The sequence below is a fragment of the Emys orbicularis genome, chromosome 2 (assembly GCF_028017835.1).
Source record: "Emys orbicularis isolate rEmyOrb1 chromosome 2, rEmyOrb1.hap1, whole genome shotgun sequence".
Taxonomy (NCBI): Eukaryota; Metazoa; Chordata; order Testudines; family Emydidae; genus Emys; species Emys orbicularis.
In genome coordinates this window covers 6,153,150-6,178,882 of record NC_088684.1, presented here as the reverse complement: position 1 = coordinate 6,178,882, position 25,733 = coordinate 6,153,150, and positions in this window count along the sequence as shown.

Genomic DNA, 25,733 nt, shown 5'->3' with positions numbered 1-25,733 from the left:
TCCATGGTAATCAAGGTTGAGTTAAAAAATGACAGTGTACCTTCCTTCCCCTCCACAAACTCCTCCTCCATGTGTGTTTGTACGTAGAATTCCTTCCACCCCTCTTACAAGGAAATTCTGTTTTATGTTTAAGGCACTTTATGGCTTAATAGAGCAGTACAGAATATCTATATATATATTTATGCAGACTAAAAGATTGGCCTAAATTAAATGACAATACTTTCCATTCTGAATTCATTCAGATTGGACAAACAAAATACCGATATATGAATAAAAAAACCTGGCAAGATTGATAAAGACGGCAGAATGATGACTTTAAAGTGGATTTTTCTACTTTAAATGCATAGGTTACATTTTCTTTATGCAGTCTTTAAATAATTCATTAGTCCCCAAGACAGTTTTATTAAGTCTGCGACTATTGCTATAGAATTCCAAGTAGCTATAACTTCTCTGAAGCTTATGGGACCAGACAGTTAGAATGCTAAAACACACTTAAATTGAAACAGTCATATATTTGCGCGGTGAGATTGTATTTTGGCACCCTATTGCAGCTTTTTATGTTCTGAAATCAGAATGCATCTTGGTTATTGGATCGTGAGCAATCTACCGATTTGATCGCATTTCTGGCAATCAGCGGAGATTCCGCAGCTTTTAACACCCCTCCCTTTCAAAGAAGCCACATGTGCAGAGGAATGTGGCCCATGGGAATGAGAAGGGAAGTTTTGGGCTCTTAGAATGCCAGGAGATTTTGCATTAGAGAGCAATGGGAGGACTGGCCGGCACAGGGGATCGCTAACAGGGCATGGAGCCTTCCATATGAAGGTTGCCAGTTGAAACACTAAACACTCAGGTGCTGTTGAGTGGGAGCATGGTCCAGCATACAGGATACTGGACTGGGGCTCTGGAGCTGAGAGTCTATTCCCGCTTCTACCCCTAATCTTCCCTTTAACCTTCGTCAAGTCACTTCGCACCTGCTTCCCTTCAGGCCCTTGGACGGCCTTGTCTCTATAGGTCATAAGCTCCTTGGCACTCGCATTGTCTCTCATTATGGAGCTGTCCAGCTCCCAGCACAATGGGACCCTGACCTTTGTGGGGGCCTCTGGATATTACAGTAATATAAATGATAACATTAACTTCAAAAGAACTTCAAAAAGATCTCACAAAACTAAGTGATTGGGCAACAAAATGGCAAATGAAATTTCATGTGGATAAATGTAAAGTAATGCACATTGGAAAAAATAACCCCAACTATACATATAATATGATGGGAGCTAATTTAGCTACAAGAGATCTTGGCGTCATCGTGGATTGTTCTCTGAAGACATCCACGCAGTGTGCAGCGGAAGTCAAAAAAGCGAACAGGATGTTAGGAATCATTCAAAAAGGAATAGAGAATAAGACGGAGAATATCTTATTGCCTTTATATAAATCCATGGTACGCCCACATCTTGAATACTGCATAAAGATGTGGTCTCCTCATCTCAAAAAAGATATACTTGGATTAGAAAAGGTTCAGAGAAGGGCAACTAAAATGATTAGGGGTTTGGAACGGGTCCCATATGAGGAGAGATTAAAGAGACTAGGACTTTTCAGCTTGGAAAAGAGGAGACTAAGGGGGGATATGATAGAGGTATATAAAATCATGAGTGGTGTGGAGAAAGTGAATAAGAAAAAGTTATTTACTTGTTCCCATAATATAAGAACTAGGGGCCACCAAATGAAATTAATGGGCAGCAGGTTTAAAACAAATAAAAGGAAGTTGTTCATCTTCACACAGCGCACAGTCAACCTGTGGAACTCCTTGCCTGAGGAGGTTGTGAAGGCTAGGACTATAACAGGGTTCAAAAGAGAACTAGATAAATTCATGGAGGTTAAGTCCATTCATGGCTATTAGCCAGGATGGGTAAGGAATGGTGTCCCTAGCCTCTGTTTGTCAGAGGGTGGATATGGATGGCAGGAGAGAGATCACTGATCATTACCTGTTAGGTTCACTCCCTCTGGAGCACCTGGCATTGGCCCCTTTCAGAAGCCAGGATACTGGGCTGGATGGACCTTTGGTCTGACCCAGTATGGCCATTCTTATGTTCTTACATACAACCACGTCTTGTGACAATAGGGCCAGATCCAGCTCTTCTGTAGCTCCATTGGCTTCAGTGGAGCTGTCCCAATTCACAAGAGCTGAGGAGATGGTCCATTATGTACTTATATGGCACCCAACAGCCTAGTGTCTGAGCGTAACCCACTGGGCACTGTGTTACAGGTCCCTCTTTAAACCACTAGCTCGCGAACTTTAGCTTAAGCAATAGCAGCTCATGCTCCTAGCTCTGGAGGTCACTGGTTCGGTCCCTAGTGTGCCGTTCAGCACATGAGCATATCCGCCGTATGTTTGGATTCATCCTCCCTTTACTAACCTCATTTTACAGACAGGGATGTGAGGCACAGATGGCTTGCCCAAGGCCACATCAGAAGTCTGTGGCAGAGCCAGCAGCCAAACCCAGATCTCCTGAATCCTGTCCCAGCACCTTCACCACAGACCATCCTTCCTTTGTTAAGCCAGCTAAATTAAGCTCATCACTTAGGTGAGAGAAGTCTGTCCATTTATTATTAGATGTGGCCACATGACCATACTAGGTCAGACCAAAGGTCCATCTAGCCCAGTATCCTGTCTTCCGACAGTGGCCAATGCCAGGTGCCCCAGGGGGAATGAACAAAACAGGTAATCATCAATCTTCAAACCTCTGCAAATACATCACACACAAACCTGTCGTATGTCACATCAGCTGGCTTCCTTACTGGCAGCCTCAGCACAAAGGCAAAAGATTAAATGCCCTAACCCCACCTCAAGAACAATGTCCCTGGAACAGGTGTGAAGCAATGCGTAGAAGCTTGCCCTGCTACTGCATGTGCTAAACCTCTCCATAGACAGAGGCCATCTGTCTCCAGGGCGGTCAATGCAACACCTCTCCACGGATGTTACAGTCACTTCGGCATCTTTGAAATGGCCCACTGAGCCGGTGTGCCTGAATTTACCTGGAAACACCGGCAAGGGATGTGAAGGGTAACAAGAAGGGTTTCTACAGGTATGTTAGCAACTAGGGCTGCCAAGAGATTAAAAAAATTAATCGCGATTAATCGTGCAATTAATCGCATTGTTAAACAATAATGGAATACCATTTATTTATATATTTTTGGATGTTTTCTACATTTTCAAATATATTGATTTCAATTACAACACAGAACACAAAGTGTACAGTGCTCACTTTATATTTATTTTCATTACAAATATTTGTACTGTAAAAAACAAAAGAAATAGTATTTTTCAATTCACCCCATACAAGTACTGTAGTGCAATCTCTTTATCATGAAAGTTGAACTTACAAATGTAGAATTATGTACAAAAAATAACTGCATTGAAAAATAAAACAATGTAAAACTTTAGAGCCTACAACTCCACTCAGTCCTACTTCAACCAATCACTCAGACAACCAAATTTTCAGGAGATAATGCTGACCACTTCTTGTTTACAATGTCACCTGAAAGTGAGAACAGGTGTTCGCATGGCACTGTTGTAGCCAGCGTCGGAAGATATTTACGTGCCAGATGTGCTAAAGATTCATATGTCCCTTCATGCTTCAACCACATAGGATATGCGTCCATGCTGATGATGGGTTCTGCTCGATAATGATCCAAAGCAATGCGGACCGATGCATGTTCATTTTCATCATCTGAGACAGATGCCACCAGTAGAAGGGTGATTTTCTGTTTTAGTGGTTCGGGTTCTGTAGTTTCCGCATCGGAGTGTTGCTCTTTTAAGATTTCTAAAAGCATGCTCCACATCTCATCCCTCTCAGATTTTGGATGGCACTTCAGCTTCTTAAACCTTGGGTCGAGTGCTGTAGCTATCTTTAGAAATCTCACATTGGTACCTTCTTTGCGTTTTGTCAAATCTGCTGTGAAAGTGTTCTTAAAATGAACATGTGCTGGGTCATCATCTGAGACTGCTATAACATGAAATATATGGCAGAATGCAGATAAAACAGAGCCAAAGACATACAGTTCTCCCCACAGGGAGTTCAGTCACAAATTTAATTAACGCATTATTTTTTAACGAGCATCATCAGCATGGAAGCATGTCCTCTGGATTGGTGGCCAAAGCATGAAGGGGCATACAAATTTTTAGCATAGCTGGCATGTTAAATACCTTGCAATGCCAGCTACAAAAGTGCCATGCAGACATCTGTTCTCACTTTCAGGTGACATTGTAAATAAGAAGCAGGAGCAGCCTGTAAATGTAAACAAACTTGTTTGTCTTAGCGATTGGCTGAACAAGAAGTAGGACTGAGTGGACTTGTAGGGCTGGTCTACACTGGGGGGGTCAATGTAAGATACGCAACTTCAGCTACGGGAATAGCGTAACTGAAGTCGACATATCTTATTTCGACTTACCGCGGGTGCTCACGGCGCGGGATCGACGGCCGCGGCTCCCCCATCGACTCCGCTACTGTCGCTCGCCCTGGTGGAGTTCCAGAGTTGACGGGAGCGCATTCGGGGATCGATATATCGCATCTAGATGAGACGCGATATATCGATCCCCGATATATCGATTACTACCCGCCGATTCGGCGGGTAGTCTGGACGTACCCATAGGCTCTAAAGTTTTACATTGTTTTGTTTTTGAGTGCAGTTATGTAACAAAAAAAAATCTGCATTTGTAAATTACACTTTCAGGATAAAGAGATTACACTACAGTACTTGTTTGAGGTGAATTGAAAAATACTATTTCTTTTGTTTATCATTTTTACAATGCAAATATTTGTAATCAAAATAATAATACAAAGTGAGCACTGTACACCTTGTGTTCTGTGTTGTAATAGAAATCAATATATTCGAAAATGTAGAAAAGCATCCAAAATATTTAATATATTTCAATTGGTATTGTATTCTATTGTTTAACAAAGCGATTAATCGTGATTAATTTTTTTGAGTTAATTGTATGAGTTAACTGCAATTAATTGACAGCCCTATTAGCAACAAGAAGATGGTTAGGGAAAGTGTGGGCCCCTTACTGAATGAGGGAGGCAACCTAGTGACAGATGATGTGGAAAAAGCTAATGTACTCAATGATTTTTTTGCCTCGGTCTTCACAGACAAGGTCAGTTCCCAGACTGCTGCACTGGGCAGCACAGTATGGGGAGGAGGTGAGCAGCCCTCAGTGGTAAAAGAACGGGTTACGGACTATTTAGAAAAGCTGGACATGCACAAGTCCATGGGGCTGGATCTAATGCATCCAAGGGTTCTGAGGGAGTTGGCGGATATGATTGCAGAGCCATTGGCCATTATCTTTGAAAACTCATGGCAATCGGGGAGGTCCTGGACGATTGGAAAAAGGCAAATATAGTGCCCATCTTTTAAAAAGGGAAGAAGGAGAATCTGGGGAACTACAGACCGGTTAGCCTCACCTCAGTCCCTGGAAAAATCATGGAGCAGGTCTTCAAGGAATCCATTTTGAAGCACTTGGAGGAGAGGAAGGTGATCAGGAACAGTCAACATGGATTCACCAAGGGCAAGTCATGCCTGACCAACCTGATTGCCTTCTATGATGAGAAAACTGGCTCTGTGGATATGGGGAAAGCGGTGGACGTGATATATCTTGACTTTAGCAAAGCTTTTGATACGGTTTGCTACAGTATTCTTGCCAGCAAGTTAAAGAAGTATGGACTGGATGAATGGACTATAAGGTAGATAGATAGCTGGCTAGATTGTTGGGCTCAATGGGTAGTTATCAACAGCTCTATGTCTAGTTGGTAGCTGGTATCAAGCAAAGTCCCCCAGGGGTCTGTCCTGAAGCCTGTTTTGTTCAACATCTTCAAAAATGATCTGGATGATAGGATGAATTGCACCCTCAGCAAGTTTGCGGATGACACTAAGCTGGGGGGAGAGGTAGATATGCTGGAGGGTAGGGATAGGGTCCAGAGTGACCTCGACAAATTGGATGATTGGGCTAAAAGGAATCTAATGAGGTTCAACAAGGACAAGTGCAGAGTCCTGCACTTAGGACTGAAGAATCCCATGAACTGCTACAGGCTGGGGACCGACTGGCTAAGCAGCAGTTCTGCAGAGAAGGACCTGGGGATTACAGTGGATGAGAAGCTGGATATGGGCTGTATTAGTAGGAGCATTGCCAGCAGATCGAGGGAAGTGATTATTCCCCTCTATTTGGCACTGGTGAGGCCACATCTGGAGTATTGCATCCAGTTTTGCCCCCCCTCCCCACTACAGAAAGGATGTGGAGAAATTGGAGAGAGTCCAGCGGAGGGCAACACACATGATCAGGTGGCTGGGGCCACATGACTTATGAGGAGAGGCTGAGGGAACTGGGCTTGTTTAGTCTGCAGAAGAGAAGAGTGAGGGGGGATTTGATAGCTGCGTTCAACTACCTGAAGGGGGGTTCCAAAGAGGAGGGAGCTCGGCTGTTCTCAGTGGTGGCAGAGGACAGAACAAGGAGCAATGGTCTCATGTTGCAGTGGGGGAGGTTTAGGTTGGATATTAGGAAACACTATTTCACTAGGAGGGTGGTGAAGCACTGGAAGGGGTTACCTAGGGAGGTGGTGGAATCTCCATCCTTAGAGATTTTTAAGGCCCAGCTTGACAAAGCCCTGGCTGGGATGATTTAGTTGGGGTTGTTCCTGCTTTGAGCAGGGGGTTGGACTAGATGACCTCCTGAGGTCTCTTCCAACCCCGATATTCTATGATTCTACCATTCTATGAAATACCTCTTTCTTGCATTAGATGCTGCCACAGCAGGTCTCATACTTGATGCCTGAAGAAACTATCCTGCAAAAAACAAACAAACAAACAAAAAAACACCACCAACAACTTGCTAGTTGTTGGAGCAAGGGCTGGTTGGCCAGCATTTCAGGACCATGGACAGAGCATGAACATGAATTCTATGGAAGGTAAAAGTAAAATAGTGGGGGAAACGCTGTTATTTGCACCCATCTTCACACAACGCACAGTCAGTCTGTGGAACGCCTTGCCAGAGGATGTTGTGAAGGCCAAGACTATAACAGGGTTCAAAAAAGAACGAGATAAATTCATGGAGGATAGATCCATCAGTGGTATTAGCCAGGATGGGCAGAGATGGTGTCCCTAGCCTCTGTTTGCCAGAAGCTGGGAAGGGCGAGAGGGGATGGATCAGTCAACGATTGTTTTTTTTTTTTTTCATTCCCTCTGGGGAACCTGGCACTGGCCACTGTCGGTAGACAGGATACTGGGCTAGATGGACCTTTGGGTCTGACCCAGTACAGCCGTTCTTCTGTTCATCTGACATATTACCAACCTACTAGACCAATGAATCATTGGAACAATTTACCTGGGGTCATGGTGGAATCTCCATCTCTTGGTGTCTTTGAATCAAGATTGGAAGTCTTTCTAAAAGATCTGTTCTAGCTCAGCCAGAAGTGATGGGCTTGATGCAGAAATCACTAGGTGAAATTCTCCAGCTTGTGTTAAGCATGTGGTAAGACTAGAATCAATAAATAAATCAGAATCAATGAATCATTGTTACTGACACCCTGTCTGTTCCCCTCCAGTCCATCCAGAAGGTAGCTGCTAGCATTGTCTTCCTCACCTGATGACGAGATCACGTAACTCCTCTCTTCAAATCCCTCCACGGGCTCCATCTTGCCCATTGCAGCAAATTTAAACTTCTCAACCTCCTGTCCAAGGCCCTGCAAAGCTCATTCGCAGCCTGCAGCTTGGATCTTGTTTCTCACTGGGCCTCTCATCATTTCCACCAATGTCAACCATGGTGTCACCTTCAGGTCTTCTGCTGTGTAACGCCACTTAAAACAATGCTGTCATGGACTTACATTGGTTCATTTCCAGGGTGCCGGGCAACTCTCTTGACAGGCTTTGACAAGTCCCTATTGAAGATCCATTTCTTCCTGGATGCTCTCAGACCCTAACCCACATCAAGTGCCCATTCTAACCCAACATGATACGAAAGGAGAGGGGACCAAGAGCAAAAACCAGCCTCTTCCAAATGCCCAGTGCTGTTTGTCTTCTAGGGCGAAATCCACCCCGTGCAGAAGGTTCAAGACCTATGTACAACTTAGCTCTTCAAAAGAGAGCTTAATTTGGAATGAAGTAGTTTTCCTGGTCCTCTGCACAGGGGTGAATTTCCCGCTTAGATTGAAAGCGCCTGGACATATGGGTGTATTTTGTATTAATGTCTGGTACAGCACACTGCACATAGTTAATAAATAATACATGCTAAGAATGACAACCTTTAATTGATATAAGGCCTTTACAGAATTACCTGTAGGGTTCACTTCACCCATCACTGCAATGCAGACACCTCTGGAGCAGACACAGGAGCTGTCTCATAGTTCACAGCAAGTTCACACAACAATTTAGGACAGGAAGGGGAAAAATACCCCTCTCACAGTTAAAAAATTCAGGGAGAGTTTACATAGGCAGCCTGGAATTAGCCATATCAGAATGTAGCCGAGGACAAGCAGGCAGATGCGCTGAATCTTGTCGAAAGCGCCATGGGATCGTTAAGCACCACAAGGTATCTCGGACCCAGGTTTGAATCTCACAAGTGATGACACCCTCTATGCAAGCACCATTCTAGGACAGGACATTGGCCATGAGGAGTGTGGGGGGGTTGGAGTAGGAGGCCCAGCATGGGTTGTAGTTATTTCTGAAGAGACACAGCTGGAGCAATTTGTCTGGACTGAAGACACGTAGGTGATGCCCATCATATTTTCTTTCAAAAACCTCATGTTTTAAATGTGCTGGAATCCTGGCCTGCAGGGACCACTTCTGAGGCTGGTCTCAGCCTCTGTGCTCCCTGAATCCACACGCTCTCTGCTGGGGGAACACCCATCACCAGGCCACACATGCTAAAGGGAGGACGTGCCAAGAAACCAAGGCAGAGAGGAGATGCGGCAGTGGCAGTTTTGGTGATCTGGATAATTGTGCTCCAGGATCAAAAGTTCATTAGGCATTAGACACTGGAGCCTGTGAATCTATTGGCTTCAGAATGTATCCATTATGAATTTAGGCACTATTGTTGCTACTGGATCATGATTTCCTATGAATCATAGAATATCAGGGTTGAAAAAGACCTCAGGAGGTCATCTAGTCCAATCCCCTGCTCAAAGCAGGACCAATCCCCAACTAAATATTCCCAGCCAGGGCTTTGTCAAGCCGGGCCTTAAAAACCTCTAAGGAAGGAGATTTCACCACCTCCCTAGGCTTGTACAGCACCTCAATGGGGCTCGTGAGCTATTATTAGTTAATTATTGATCATTATTACTTACAGTTGATTGTTATTGATGTCTTATTAGCAGAAGCTCCACTGCAGTACAAATAATACGCAGCTGCTAAGTGATCCTGTTTCTCTGGGAGTGCATTTGCTTGTTATTCGTAAGTACCCTCTGAATCACTTTGTCACCTAATTCTCAGCCTGTGGAATGGGGGTTTTCTCACAAATTGTTTACTCTGCATTTGCTATTTAGCATTTGTGTTGTACTCCAGTGGGGGAAGGGACAAACAACTTCACTCGTTTGCAGATGGCGCTTGATAAATTTATGGCTGGGATCATCTGACAGGGCGGCTTGATGACCCAGGGGTGGGGTAGGGGAGTCCCTTTCAGTCCTATGTCCTGTGACTGGTCACCTAAGTCAGATGGCATTGTTTCTGTTCCCTGATTGGATGACCAATTTTTTTTTAAATGGGAACATTTTTTGATACCCAAAGAAATTTATCCCAAGGACAATAACCACCCAGTGTTGGAGCAAATGACAGATGGCCAGCATTTCAGCATCCCTCACCCTGCCCCTGGCTGCACACTCCTCTTCTTTCCACTTGGGGGCAGCCTTGCTGGGACCTTTCCTCTGCAGAAGGCCTCCAGCAGGGCAAAGTCCAGGGAAATTAGTAGTTTCAAGGCCCCTTTCCTTAATGGCATTTCCTGGGGTGGGGAGGACCATCTGCTGGGTGCAGAAGGGGCTCAGATCCACTTAGCTCTTTCCTTCATTCCTGCTCCCTGGCATCCGATCACTCAGTCCAGTGCACCTCTCTCATCCTGGGAGAACTGGAATCCCCATCTTAGGAGATCCCATCAGAGAGAAGAGACAGGGAACTACGAATGCTGCTCGTTCCCACACTGCTTGATATCTATATCCAGAAAAATGAGACCAGTGAAATCTGTGCCTGTTAGTATAGGAAACTGGGGGTTGCCAGCAAAACCTAGAAAATCCATGAAAACATGGCTAGTCCGTACGATTGGCTGGGATCCCCATGACTTTTTCCTCACAGCACCATGTGGTCTTTGCCAGTTACCAGAAACGAGCAGATGGGGCCTGGGTTTCATAATAAAGCCAGTCAGGATTTTTGCATCAAAACATTTTCCCATCAAAATGGCAATTTTTGTAATAAAATGTTGATGTCTCTTTTCTGTGTGCCCCCCTGCCCCCGCCTATTTTCCTCTCCTTCTTTTCAAGTGGGGACAAAATGTGAAGAAAGGGGGTGAGGATAAAAAACAAATCTTTTTTCTTTCTGCAACTCCACCTCCCCCCCCCCCAAAAAAATTCTGCAAACAATTTTGAATGACATGAAAATTTTCCCTCTCATTTGAAAATTGTCATTGAAAATACATCACCTTTCCCCCGTCTGAGGGATAACTCAGTGGTTTGATCATTGGCCAGCTAAACCCAGGGTTATGAGTTCAACCCTTAAGGGGGCCATTTAGGGATCTGGGGCAAAAATCTGTCTGGGGATTGGTCCTGCTTTGAGCAGAGGGTTGGACTAGATGACCTCATGAGGTCCATTCTATCTCTATATAATACCTCACACAAAGGACAGCACGTCTAGTAGGGTGTAGCACTTATCAAAGTCAAAGCTTCCCCCTGCACTTACCAAGGGCTCAGCAGACTAACATGGTTAAGGCTCATGAGTTTCATAGCCAATAGTGCACTGGGGAGCAATGTGCCACATGCAACCAGCGTTGACTGCCCTAACCTGGTGGCTCAGGTACCCATTTTGCAGTTGGGTGAAGTGGAGGGAGCCTTTCAGGGGGAGTTCAAGCAAGACTCAATCCCACAATCTTCAGGATGCTAAACAAGGACTCTCATCACTTACCTACCACACTCAGGGTTACAGTGCTAAGAACGGCCATACTGGGTCAGACCAAAGGTCCATCTAGCCCAGTATCCTGTCTTCCAACAGTGGCCAGTGCCAGGTGCTTCAGAGGGAATGAACAGAACCAGGGAATCATTGAATGATCCATCCCTTGTTGTCCACTCCCAGCTTCTGGCAATCAGAGCCTAGGGATACTCAGAGCATGGGGTTGCATCCCTAACCATCTTGGCTAACAGCCATTGGTGGATCTATCCTCCATGAACTTAGCTATTTTTTGAACCCCAATATAGTTTTGGCCTTCACAACATCCTCTGGCAATGAGTTCCACAGGTTGACTGTGCGTTGTGTGAAGAAGTGCTTCCTTTTCTTCGTTTTAAACCTGCTGCCTATTAATGTCATTGGATGACCCCTAGCTCTTATGTTATGTGTAGGAGTAAATAACACTTCCTTAGTCATTTTCTTTATGGCCCTTGAGGGATTGGAGCTTGGCTGAAGAGGTCAAAGGGCACAAGGGGTGGCTGCAGCAGTGTTCGGTGTGTTCTGCAAGGACTCAGCTACAATGGGACCTGGGCAAGCTGTGTTTGTTTGATTTGGGATAGCTATCTTTAATTAAAGTCCAGTTTTAAAATGGTTCCTGGTCAGGGAATGTAACATGCAGCACCACTGCAATGCTGGAGCCGATATAGGAAACAAAGACCTACTGTGCCACTTAAATTAATAACCAAAGGACCAGTGAAGCCATCAGACTCTTGCCAGGCATTTGAAGGAATGCAGTTCATATGAAAGACACTGTGGTGCAAATCAGCCTCACTCCAATGACTTCCCCAGCGGAGGATTTGTCCCCGGACCTAATTCAGGTGGGTTGTACCGTATTTTACTCCCAGGACATGGAGATCCAGATCAGCAAAACAGAACAAGGAACAGCGGCTTTGCCAGTCACCTACTTCTAGAACATTCTCTTTCCCCAGAATTATTCAACGAAAGCAAGTTCTCCTAACTTTACCCTTAGCCCCAGCATATGTTTAGGGAATCAGCGAGTGATTCATATTCCAGGCTGTAATTTTCTGTTGATTTGTAGTGACTCATTTATATGCCAGCTCAGCACCACTTAAGGCTGACATGGACTTACGCTTGTTCAATATTGGTTTGACGTTCATTTTCCAGGAGGCCCTGAGTAGAGAAATGAATCAGCCCATTAGCACTGAATTAATATCCTTGAGTGGAGTGGGTCATGAGTGGGTCCAGCACAAGGTTGTCCTACACCCACAGGGTCACCACTGTTGACAGTCAATTCCATTCTAGATTCCTGCCTCCTCCTCTGTCAAGACTGTCAGATATTCTAATTTCACTTATTTTACCTTGATTATCTCTCAGAAGGGCTGGAAGCTCTGATTGTTTGGAGTGTTGGTTGATTTACTTCTTGGGTTGGTATGAAACCTTCTCTTAGTTTTCCCAATTACCTGGCAATAGATAGATAGATAAAGAACTTTGGGCAATTCACTTAATCATTCTGTTACTCGGTTTCCCCATCTGTAAAATGGGGATTATATTACTGACATATCTCACAGAGATATTGCAAGGCTTGATTCATTACCATTTGACAAACACTTTAAGATCCCTGGATGGAAGATGCTCCAGAGGTATTGGCTATCTTACATTTAGATACCACCGTCCAGACAGGGAAGTTCCAGATAATTCATGGATAATTTCTTCCAAGATCTACTTCTGCTGCAGGGCCCACAAATGGGAAATGTAGACTATTCCCTCGACAGTAAGTCCTTCCTCTGGATCTCACCGTGGGGCTTGTTGTCTTTTAGACTCCAATCTCTTCTATCTGTGGTGGCAGTGCTTAAAAATAATAACTAGCATTATTATTATTGATAATATTTATCTTTATGTCACCCACCATGGAAATGCAGTCAGCTCTGGGGAGGGACACAGCAACTATTTTGCAACTCACAGCACTATTACACTACAGCGTAGGCCAGAAAGTGACGAATACCACATCCAACTGAAGCTCCATTGGTGAATTTTAAATAGGCAGAATGCAATCATCTTGCAGTGCAATTTACGCAGCAGCTAACATCTCTAGCCCGGAAAACATAACCAGCAAGAGACTTGCCATTTGTGGTCAGTAAGGGTCTGTTTTGTGAGAAAAGGGGTGTTTGCTATGGTCTCCTAGCCAAAGCTATAGTTTGTGTAACTCCATTCTACCTAAACATCTCCCTGCAATTTCAGCGATCTCAGACTTCTTCACTTCCTTTCCTGCACTGTTGGGCACTGCTGTTGTTCTTTGTCAAGCAGCCCCCATGCTCCACCCCCAGAGGTGGCTGCCTGGCAATAATCTATCAAAAGATTCCTATGAAAAGAGCACAGTTTAACACACAGACATTCCCCCATGCACCTTCCCTTGAAGTCAACGGGAAATCCAACTGCATATATGAAGGTAGCGTTCAGGGCCAGCCTCAGTTTGCGAAAGTGCAGAGTTTGTGGAGTGTTTTGGGATCTTTCAAGGTGAAAGGTGTTATATAAAAACAATATCGTGCGTTTTAACTTTGCCTTTCTTGTAAGCTGATAACAAGAGCCCCCACGGAATGGCCACACAACAAATCACACTGTTACCCTCTCGCCCACCTCCTCACCTTTTATATTTTATAAGAGGGCTAAATACACAGAACTGTAGAGAAAATGGCACGGTGCCTAAGAGCCATAAATGCAGGGGGGACGATCCAGTCTGCTTGTTTTTCACACGGAATTACTGGGCATTGTGTAAACCCATTAGTTTCTCCCTGGGCACTTCAGTACTCAGTGGGGTTGATTTTTACAAATGTATCTCTGGGCCTGCTGGCTCGGGCCATCAAAAACTTTGTTAATTTTGTAAGATTGTGCATGGCAGGGTGATTTCGGGATACATTCAGCAACACAGAAGCAAAACAAGCGGTGGAAATCCATCCGTGCTATACAACGGCAGGTGCGTAAACAGAAAGCATGGTAGGGCAAAGCTGGAAGCGCTAGTCACCATGTGACCCTAATGAATTGGGCCTTATAATACCCAAATAGGAGCCAGTCATTTTCCTGGACTCAGCCCCAGGGGCATGCTTTCTGTACCAGCTCCCCTTTGCCTGTCATTTCATAGAATATCAGGGACCTCATCTAGTCCAACCACCTGCCTAAAGCAGGACCAATCCCCAGACAGATTTTTGCCCCAGATTCCTAAGTGGCTACCTCAAGGATTGAACTCACAACTCTGGGTTTAACAGGCCAAGGCTCAAACCACTGACCTATCACTCCCTTCCTCCCCCTATGTTGTGCGGTGCTCAACAAGCCCCACTACCAGGAATAGTATCAGGGGGTAGCCGTGTTAGTCTGTATCTACAAAAACAACAAGGAGTCTGGTGGCACCTTAAAGACTAACAGATTTATTTGGGCATAAGCTTTCGTGGGTAAAAACCTCACTTCTTCGGATGCATGGAATGCACTCTTTGTTAGTAGGTAGCGCCATTATGCCTTCCAGTTGGCCAAATGCACATACCCCCCCCCCCCCCATCCTACAATGGCTCAGTGTGGAATTAACCCTTCTTCTGCCAGCTGCCTTCACATCAAGGCAGGGTTTCCTGAGTGGGCGGATCAGCTGCACCTCCCAAAATAACCCTGGGTGCAGACACCCCGCTCGTGCCCGTCTCATGGGTGGGAATAAAGGCTGAGCTGGTCCACAACTGAAAATGGCTTATCCCTGGAATACCCTGGCATCAGGCACCCTGCTGGTGCATGCATCCCATGTTAGTGTCCACGAACCTCCACGGGAAAGTGGGTCTGGGTAAAAGTGTACTACCTCTTTAAGGGACAGTCTGGCGCCTGAAGCCTGGGGATAACCAAGGAGTCCCTGCCGTACACGGGGGGGGGGGGGGGGGGGCGGGCGGAGCCATATCATTAAGAACAGATGGCAGAGCATGGGAGGGAAGGAGAGAGGAGTAAAGCCAGGGGGCTGCAGTTGCTGTCCCTGAGATGGGAGACAAGCTGAACCTGACGCAGGGACGTGGGTGCGGATGGTGAGTTGGGGAGCCCCGGGCCTGAAGAGCTGTTTGGTGTAAGGATCCCTGACTTGACACTTTATTACAAGGGGAAATGGCATCTGGCTCATCTATATTGGCTTCCCCTGGCCTTGGGCTATTAAACTGAATCTTTTGCTGCTCCATTTGGGGAAATTAAGGTGGGGCCTCCCCACAGCACCACACTGGAGCCTTTACACTCCCTCATCTCCCCCCTGAGGCCCCGCCCCCTGGCCAGGCCAGAAGCCAGAGCTGTGCAGTGGTCAGAGACATCCAGGGAGCCCAGGCCACTGTGGGGAGCCCCTGACCACTCCACCAGCCTTGGGCGGGCGGCCCAAGAGCAGCACCCAACCTGTGTCTCCACCCCCCCCGGGGCATGCCACCTAGGGCAAGTGGAGGGTCCGGGACTCCAGGGCTCCATGGGCGGCTCATACTACTGCCCGGCTCTGGCTTCCAGACCAGCCAGGGGCTGGGCCTCGGGGAAAAGAGGAGGAGCAGAAGGCGGGGCTTCATGGTGAGAGGAGGGGCTAAGGCCCACCTCAGCCCCTCTGCCAGAAAGAGGCTGGCACCGCCTATGAGCCTCGGGCAGGCCCAGAGCCGCACCGCAGGGAATCAGGAACAAATGCTGTCCTGGAGTCATTCAGCCTGGAACTTGAAATGTACAGTTCAGGACTGTCCTGCCCAATTAGGGGTAGGTGGTCACCCTATTGTCAACTCCAAACTGGTTAGCCCCGAGCTATAACAATCAGGGGTAGCCAGCTTCCAGCTGGGAATAGCTGCCTGCCTCCAGAGGTCAGACTGTGTTCTACGATTAGATTTCACCAACCAAGCAGCAAGTGTTAACTCCATGGGGTCACAGACAGTCCCCTGGACCACCCAGGCAAGCTGGACTTAGTGATAGGTGGTTGCTATACACCAAAGATCACAAAGATTCAGGTTGCTTCCAATCCCAAGGGACCCGTCACTTACCCCAGGTCAATTCGTCCTGCAGATCTCACATGAAAGACAACACTGGTAGCCAATCCTGTAATAAACTAACTAAAGATTTATTAGCTAGGTTAAAGAGATGAGAGAGTTAGCTACAGCTTAAAGCAGGCAACGTATACACACAAATGAGTTACAGTCTATGGTTCCAACAGGTGTCAGGGTTGTAGCAATCTGCCAGCACTGAATGGCTTTTAGGGCTAACCCAGGTTGACCCTGGGGATAGCTGCTTTAGTTCCCTCGCTCCAGCCCTGTGAGAGTCCAAACAGCAAAAGAGATTAAACATTTTCTTGCCAGCTATCTTTATACCCTTCGTCCAGAATTCAAGATGATGGTTCGAGCCCTTTTGCACGTGGCTATTAACAAAGTCTTTGGATTGTGATGTCCCACCATGGCCCATTTCAGTTTGATAGCCCTTCTTGATGAGCAGGAGATGATCCCTCCTGACAGGTTCACAGTTTCAGAGCAAACATTTTTTACAGTTACAAACATACCCATTATGTTTATAGCATGTGACTCAGTAAACACTCCCCTCTTTTACGCCTTTCAAATGCTTTTGGATGGTTGGCGTCTCCTCCTTAGTCCGTGTCTGCACGAGCTAGCCATCTTTAGCTCCTTTAATCGCTGGGATGAACTGATGACTCATGGGGCTAGTTCTTACATTGCAGATCTTGGTGGGTATCATTAATTTCAAAATTCACTCTTTTTTTGTAGTTTTCCAGTAATGCCTATGAAGACACAAAGACATAATCCCAAACAAAACCACTGCCATTACCACTGCTCCTGGAAATGATGGTGACAAGAAGGGAGATCTCAATATTTCTCCTGTAATTTAAGAGCCGAGCATGGGACATCCCTGACCTCAGGAATCAGAGGGTGGACGTGATCCCATGTCCCTCTCTTTGCAGTTCCCAACGCTTCCGCCGCTGGGGCATGCTATGCATTGAAGCACTAGCTTGTGCTACAGCACCAGGCTCTGATGTACTTTTGCACCAGGATATGAAGGACCTCCCAGAATTAATCTTCTAGGCCCCTTTCAGTTTTTCTTCAGGACCCATTTCCACTTGGAAGCCAGTCAGCCAATGAGGGTTAGTTGATGCACCAGTTGGTGGAGGAATGGAGAAGGGGCCTAGACTACCCAGGCAGAATTGAGATCAGTGCCCCTGCAATTGTTCAGGAACCTCCTAGATTGCACCCCAGATGAGGACAAAGCACAGTCCCCCTTTGGTGCTTACTCTGGACCCACTTTCAGCCTGCTACCTCCCACGGCACTGCCCTACTATCGCCCCGATCAGAATTCTGGGCAGCCTTCCTCCAGTCTTAATGGGTTAGGCGCAGGTCCTCATGCCCCACCTCCAGAAAGACCTGGTTACGCCCTGTATAGAAACCTGTCACTAGATGCCCAAAAGAAATGCTATAAACACTTAAAGGGTGAGTACAAAGGACAGCGATGACAATGAGTTGTATTTATACAGCATAATTTCTCCAGAAAGAACCCAGAGCAATTAACAAGATGACTGGAGCAATCATTTCCCCCTCCATGGAAATGCAGCCGGCTCTGGGGTGGGTTACTGTAGTCATTTAACAGTGCAAAGCTGCACCTTAGCATAGGGTGTAAGTGAATAATCCATTAATACTTTGAAAGTAGGCAGGATTTGATTATGCTAATTGGAATTGAGCCAGCCCTAATCTTTCCAAAAGTGCCAGGGGATTTTTAATTATTGCAAACCACAGAGAGCACAGTTGCGCATCCCCCTGGAAAACACCTTAGTGCTTCCTTATTGACTCAGACTCTGCCATCCAAGTGCTAACCAAGCTGCATGGCATGGAGCCATTAACTCCTCCAGGCACCCAGACAAGGAAAGAAATCACAGAAGGGTTTGCTTGACAGGCCAGTTCTTAAGGAGTCCTTCATTCTGGGACTTAATTGTCCATGTAGGGTTCACTTTCTGCTCTCTTATTACCTTTCTGGGTCTGACCCCTTCGCTCAGCTCGTAGTTTTAATCATCCTGCCCTGTCTCTGTGCTGAAACTGTAGTTCCCATTGACCTTTCTCGACTCCCCTAGTCTCATTAGTTTGACTAATTAACCAAGCTGCCACTAGACAGAAAGCATTATGTGAGTCTCTTCTCACTGCCTTTTGCAGTTTGGCTAAGTACAAGGAACCCTAAGGAAACCAATAACACGGCGTGAGTTCATAGATAGAGAAGAGCCCTGTTCCCAGGCAACAATTTGGACACCTCTTAACCTACCTACTGGTATCCATGGAGATGCAGGTGTTACATGAGGAATGACTGACATATCTGACATAAACAAAAACAAAAAAATACCACAAATTTTAGTAGCAAACCTGCATGCTTCAGGGCTTAAGTCAACCTCTAACCGATGGGGGTCAGGAGGAATCTTACCCTGGGAATAGGTTATCTCATAACTGCTTGCTGCAGGTTTCTTGCATCTTCCTCTGAAGCATCTGGTACTGGCCATTGTCAGAGAGAGGATATTGGTCTTGGTGGATCACTGAGTCTTATTGGCTTCACACAGGCTAGTCACATGAGTGAGAATTACTCAAGTAACTAAGAATGTGCAAGAGACAAGTTTCCAAGGTTAGGAACTGGTATAGAAGGAAATTCCCTTCCTTCCTATAATGTTGAGTCCTCTCTGTTTCAAATCTTTCTCTCCAGTTGCACCTCTGCCCACTGACCTTCTTGTACATTGCAGAGAGAAAAAGGGGAGGAGTAGCACGAACACTCTGATTTTTCCTGCAAATAATATATTAATAAAAAATGTCTGAACTGCAGAATTTACACACGTTTGGCTTCTATTTTCCAGGTTTAATTTCCTCTGAGGGGGTTTTATGGTTTTTTTTTTTTATAAATGAAAAATGTCTCCAAGTCCTTGTGGTCTCACATGTAAATGATTCTTCTGGTGCTATTTACATAATCCCAGGCTTTTTAAAGGGCATATAATATAGGGCTGATCCCACAGCGACTCCTTGGCAGCCTGCTGCCAGAAGCTTTTGTGCAACTGAGGTGATGGGATCTTTTAAAACATGCAGCTTCAAATGCTGCCCTCTGATGTGGATCCCGTTGGAAGAGGGACGTCGACAAGAGCCACACGTTGCTTTTCGGGGCAGGATTGGCCCTAGAGTGAATGGGCGGGAGAGCGACATTATAAAGAATAACCTGATGTGCAGATCTGCCCAGGAGAGCGCTCACTAGTCTCACTTGCCTTTCTTAAACACGAATGCCAGCACCCGCTAAGCAACAGCCCAGCAGGAAATCTCCACCCCCCGCTGTTAACTATTGTTAGTCAGTGGCAGACAGCAAGGGAGCCGGCTCTTCAAATGGCTGAAAGGTGTCACTTGATGCGCGGAGCTGGACTGAGCTGTCTTCTCCAGGCAACACCAGCAGGAGAGGGCATTTGATGGGAAGGGAATGTCATTTCTCAGCTGCGGTTCTAACTCAGTGCAACATAGGGTGATCAGATGTCCCGATTTTATAGGGACAGTCCCGATTTTTGCGTCTTTTTCGTATATAGGCTCCTATTACCCCCCACCCCCGTCCTGATTTTTCACATTTGCTGACTGGTCACCCTAGTGCAACAGAGCTAGAGGCTCTGGGTCGCACTCGTGTACTGCAACATTGGGGATTCTGTTGGTCCATGGGAAGTTGTGGAAGCCTCGCAATGGGGGACACTTAAAAACATTGCAGTGGAGGGAACAATCCTGCAGAGGCCTCTCCTGGGGAAAGAGTTGGATGATTTTTTTCCATTCTTAAATTCCCTGGGCTTGATTCTCTGCTGCCTTGTGTGACCCATGCTAACACGGCATCGCTCTTTGTCCCCCTCCAGTGGCTAGGCCTTGACTAGGGGTTTATGAGTCTCCTGCAGCCTCTGTGCTAAGAGAGGTGGTTAGTTAGCTCAAGTAGTAGAGCCTTGTGCTTTTAGAGCCAGAAGTCCTGGGTTTGATCCCAGCAGATCTGACCCATCTAAGGGCACCCGGACAGTTGCACCTGGTGTAGTCAATGACACCAGTGCAAGGTGGGTATGAAGTGCTACCCTATCAGAATTCTCCACTCACTGACGCCCGTGAACCGGTGTTATTATGACAGCTACGCACTTTGCAGTCACCTTGGATGGGCATAAATGATTACACAAAGCAGTGGTGAGTCCGATTCCTTGATCCTACCAGATTATTATCCTAGGCCAGGATACACCATGAGCAGCTCCTCTGACGTTCCACTAGTGCAAACCCAGCATGAGATCAGAATCAGGCCCCCTGTGCTTTGCAAATATTGACGTCTCTCTGTTTTTTCAGGGTAATAGATTTATGCTTCAAACGAGTCCCAACCACTGCACAGTTTAGCTGGCTGACGGATAGCTCGGGCTCCTGGAAAAAAGTCTTTATGAAAAATGTCAGTTATATCAAAATAAACCATCATGATTTACTCACTTGTCAGCCCTGGAAAAGAATTTCTAATCTGTCTTCTATTTCCTGTCCTTTTCCCCATTCATTTTCATCATAATGATTACCTCCTGAACAGCATGTGCTGCTCTCAGCGAGCAGAGATTAAATAACAGGTAGAACCCTAATACTGGCTGGTCAGAACCTCTGCCACTGACTAACATGCTAATCATAGAATCATAGAATATCAGGGTTGGAAGAGACCTCAGGAGGTCATCTAGTCCAACCCTCTGCTCAAAGCAGGACCAACCCCAACTAAATTATCCCAGCCAGGGCTTTGTCAAGCTGGGCCTTAAAAACCTCTAAGGATGGAGATTCCACCGTTGCCCTAGGGAACCCATTCCAGTGCTTCACCACCCTCCTAGTGAAATATGCTTAAAGACACAGACGTTTAGCAGGTGTGAATCAGCATCGCTCCATTGACTTCTGTAGAGTTAGGCTAATTTGCACCAGCTGCAGATTGGGTCCACAGGTTTCATTCATTCTCAGACACATAGGTGACACATGGACACGCGGGGTCATGGGCCCCCCCAAAATTGCTGCTTGCCTTGTATTGAGCAGGCTCACACGAACTGAGCATGCTCAGTAACATTTGCTGAAGCCACTGCCCTCACTCTGCCCCACTACTTCCCCTGTCAGCAGGGCTGGGTCGTCTCTGCTCGGACGAATGTTGAAAATAACTTTACACTTGCCCGTAGCAAGCTTAACACTGATCCCTTCCCTTTCTGAGTACTAGAGAGACAATTAAAATAGTTTAAACACTTGTTTCAACACCTCAAGCACTTGTGTTTCTTCAGTCACTGTGTAGCGGGGTGGTTACCCCGCTCCTGCCCTGAAGGGCTTAAAACAGCCCTGGGAGAGGGCTGTGGCAGGGAAAGCAGCTAATAGGCTGATTGGGGAAGCAGCCGCAGCTGGGCCACGCCCCAATCAGGCCTCAGCTGGCCCTATATAAGAGGCTGGGAGCCAGGAGCCTCTAGCTTCTGAGAGGGAGGGAGCTGGCTGCAGGGACCGGAGCAGAGTACCTGAGTGGAGCAGGGCTGGGGAAAGGCAGAGGAGCTGGGGAGCTCCAACCTGGAAAGCCCCAGGCTGCGGCCTAGCAGAAGGCCAATGGGTACTGGGGGTTGCAGAGGGCAGCCCAGGGGTAGGCAAAGGCAGCAAGTCCAAACCCAACCTTGCCGGTGATGAGTAGGCTGATACTGCAGTCTGCCCCAGGGCGCGGGGGCTAGACAATGACTGGCAGTAGCCTTATACTGAGGTGAGGTGGGGATAGTGGGTGGGGGCTCCCTGGGGAGGGGAGACCCTGAGACAAACGGGTTACTGCCAAGGGACAGCACCACAGCTAACGGGGCACCGGGTCTGGGAGAGACATGGGGGCCAAGCGGCAGCGGGACACGGGCCTGCAGAGGGCGCTCCTGAGGCTGGATGAGCTATTTCCCGAGACAACCAGCAGGAGACGCCGCAGGGGTGAGTCCCGACATCGCTACACACTGAAACTGTGATACCCCGAATAACATAAATAACGCCTCTCAAGATTCATTGTACACAACTTCTACGAGACGGCAACTAACATTTAAATGATCAGATTATTGACATTGCATGGAGAATGGCTTTTTGTGTCCAACACTGATGTGGAACTGAGACATATATTTCTTCCTACAGCACATCTGCTGAATAGAATATTACTCTAAGCATATCAGAAGTAAAATAACCCACTATTAATCAACTGGGGGAAAATGACTTCCCCTTCCATGTCAGGGTTATGAGGCACACTGCTGAGCAACTGTCTTACATGAGGAAAAAACAGGGTTAGAGTTAAGATTGTCATTGGAATATCTGATGCTAATTTTCCAATATGTGATTAAAGAAGCAGCGCGGACAGGCTTCAGCGAGAGCCTCATTAAGTCCACACCTGAGAAAGGCCCATCAAAACCCGGGACCAAACTGATTCCTAGGACAATTGGGCCAAACCTGGAACCTAAAGTCTTAGGATGGAATCCTGGCTCATTGAAATTAATGGCAAAACTCTCGTTGGCGTCAGTGGGGTCTGGATTTCACCCCAAACCTCTTCAGATTTCAAAGGGGAGGAGGGCCATAATTAGATCTCTGCATCTGAAGCTGCCCCTATGGCTTTGGTGTGGGTTGAATCCTAAATCAGAAGGGGCCTATTTGCCTCATTCCCACTGAGGTATGGACGAAATCACGCAAGAACCACTGCTGACATCAGATGTCAATGCAGGATGGCGGCGGACTGATCTCATGAGAGTCTGGGCTGGAATCTGGGGAGATCAGCCTGTGAGATTTCAGTGCCTAATGAATCTGAAACCAAATCCCAGTCTTGATTCAGGCTCAAATCCTACGCTAACCCTCCACCAGATCTACCCATCACCCCATCTCTGTGGTCTAGAAATCAAATCAAATGGAATATATTTTACTCTGGAGTCCAGGCCTTCTCTCACTGCAGTCAATGGCAAAACTGCCATTGCCTTAGATGGAAGAATGGGGAGGCTCATCCTGTATCTTTAATCACTGATGTTTTACTGCTGGATAATCCACCCCTGCAGTTGATCACACATGGAGAGAGAGTGCCATCCAGTGGCCAGTTCCGTTCCTACCATAGCATGGGAAGATTTCCTGGGGTACAGGACCAGTGGGGACTGAAATGTGCTAGGGATTAGCTAACGCTTAGGTGGCACCAGGAACAACATCAAAGAAGCCTGATCCCTCCACAGATCTGGCTAGAAGAGGGGCAGCCAATCTGCGGATTCGTTTTGAAGTAAGAGCTAGCAGAGTTCAGCCCACGCGACGTTACCCTGGTGTGTGCATCTTTCAGTCAACCCCTGGATTTTCAGAGAATAAAATTTGCCATGATCCAGCAACTTTCTGGCCTTTGCTGCCACTAAAGTTTTGCAGGGATTGTCAAGGGAGAAGGTGCATGCTGCACTGCAGATGCTTCAAACAGAGCAGAGAGGCCCTTGATCCAGGCAGAGCACATTAGCTGGATTGAATTTGTAGGTATGGGCATTTTCTGCGCTGCAAGATCCTCCCGGTTCGTCGGGGATAGAACGCACCCGCTCTGCTGCCAAATCAGGGTTAGGGGCAGTTCCGGCCAAGCAGCAGAAAAGCAATGGGTTAATCAAGGCAAGGCTAAATGAAATGCTCTCATCTGTATGTCATTCAAGAAATACACAATCTGTGGGAACATTTTTGTATGGAGATAAAAAACACAATGATGGCTGTTAAAAACCCGGCAATCCAAAAGCAACCAGGTTGCTCTCAGAAGGATATCGGCTCATCATATTATTTAGCCGGATACACTGTATTTATAAGGTCGCTCTCAAGGGATTTCCCCCTTCCCCATTTTATTCTAATATGGAATAACTTCATAGGAGCTGAAAACAGAAAATTCACTCCTCATTGAAAGGGGCTTTCTTCTCCTGTCTCTACGTACATGGATACAGCCCCGCACAGATTTGTTATTGTGAAGATGCTTTCAGAAACCGGGCTGGCTGTTGCGTGTTGTTATTGTAGCAACCGGGTTGCTGGTCGGTGCAGGGCTGCACATTTTGGTTCATTGCTGTAGGGCTGCTCAGGAAGGCCAGCCTGCCCGGCCAGCGTGTTTGGTGATTTATTTCCAATTGCAAGCTGGCTTATGAGCTTTGGCGACAATCTTTGATGTCCCCGAGAAAGCGCACTGCAGGAGACGCAAGGCAGAGGGAGAGAACTGCAGGCATATTTAGAAAGCACGACACTTTGCTGGTGAGACTTTGGAGCTACCCAACCAGACAGCGCCCCTGTTTTGAGCATATGGTCATGGGGGAGTTGGACCTTTGGTGGGGAGGGTGCAAGCCCAGCCCCCGACTGCACAGAATGCCCTTTTGACTGGGAAGGATGATGTGACCAAGAGGTAGGCCCGATGCAGGATAGCTAAGGGGCAAGCTGGTGCTCAGTTTGAGCAAAAGCAGAGCAGAGCAGAGCTGAGGGGTGTTGCTATGGAGATGGAGGAGTTTGGGGATAGAACCCACAAAGGGTTTAGCTAGAAGAAGTCTAGGGAGAGGACAACAGAGTCCTAAAGAAGGGATTATGGTCTGGGCTCTGATACAAGGGGACAAGAAAACGCCCTACGCTGAAGGGAAAAGGATTGTGAAGCCATGGGCTACGATCAAAGGACTTGTGGGATCTGGGAAGGGTTGCACGACTCTTGTTTGAGCTGGACTGTAACTTACATACTAATACAGAGATTCCAGGAGGGGAGACTGGTGTCTGAATGCCAGGGCCGGCTCCAGGCACCAGCCGACCAAGCACGTGCTTGGGGCGGCACTTTAGAAGGGGCGGCCAATGTTGGGGTGGCGGGGGGCGCTCGCAGTGTTTTTTTTGTTTTTTGTTTTTGTTTCGGCCGGGCAGCGCAGGGGGTGTTTCGGCGGCGTGGTGGCGGGGGATTCGGCGGCGCGGCCCGGCACTCCGGGGGTTTGGGCGGCGCGGCGCTCGGGGGGTGGGGGTTTGAGCGGCCCGGCGCTCCGGGGGTTTGGGCGGCCCGGCCCGGCGCTCGGGGGGTGGGGGTTTGAGCGGCCCGGCGCTCCGGGGGTTTGGCCGGCCCAGCGAGGCGCTCAGGGGGGGCGGGGGTTTGGGTGGCCCGGCGCAGAGCTCGGGGGGTGGGGGTTTGGCCGGCCCGGCGAGGCGCTCGGGGGGTTTGGGCAGCACGGTGCTCCGGGGGGGGCGGGGGTTTGGCCGGCGCGGCGGCCCGGCGAGGCGCTCGGGGGGGCGGGCGGGGGTTTGGCCGGCCTGGCGGGGGAGGGCGGAGGGGGTTTGGGCGGCCCGGCGGGGGGGGGGGGGGGGCGGTTTGGCTGGCCCGGTGAGGCGCTCCGGGGTTTTGGCCGGCGCGGCGCTCCGGGGGTTTGGCCGGCCTGGTGTGGCACTCGGGGGAGGGGGGCGGGGGTTTGGGCGGCCCGGCCCCGGCGCGGTGCTCTGGGGCGGGGGTTTGAGCGGCCCAGCGCTCCGGGGTTTGGGCGGCGCAGCGCTGGGGGGGGGTTACGGCGGGGCGGCGCTCTTCTTTTTTGCCTGGGGCGGCAAAAAGTTAGAGCCGGCCCTGCTGAA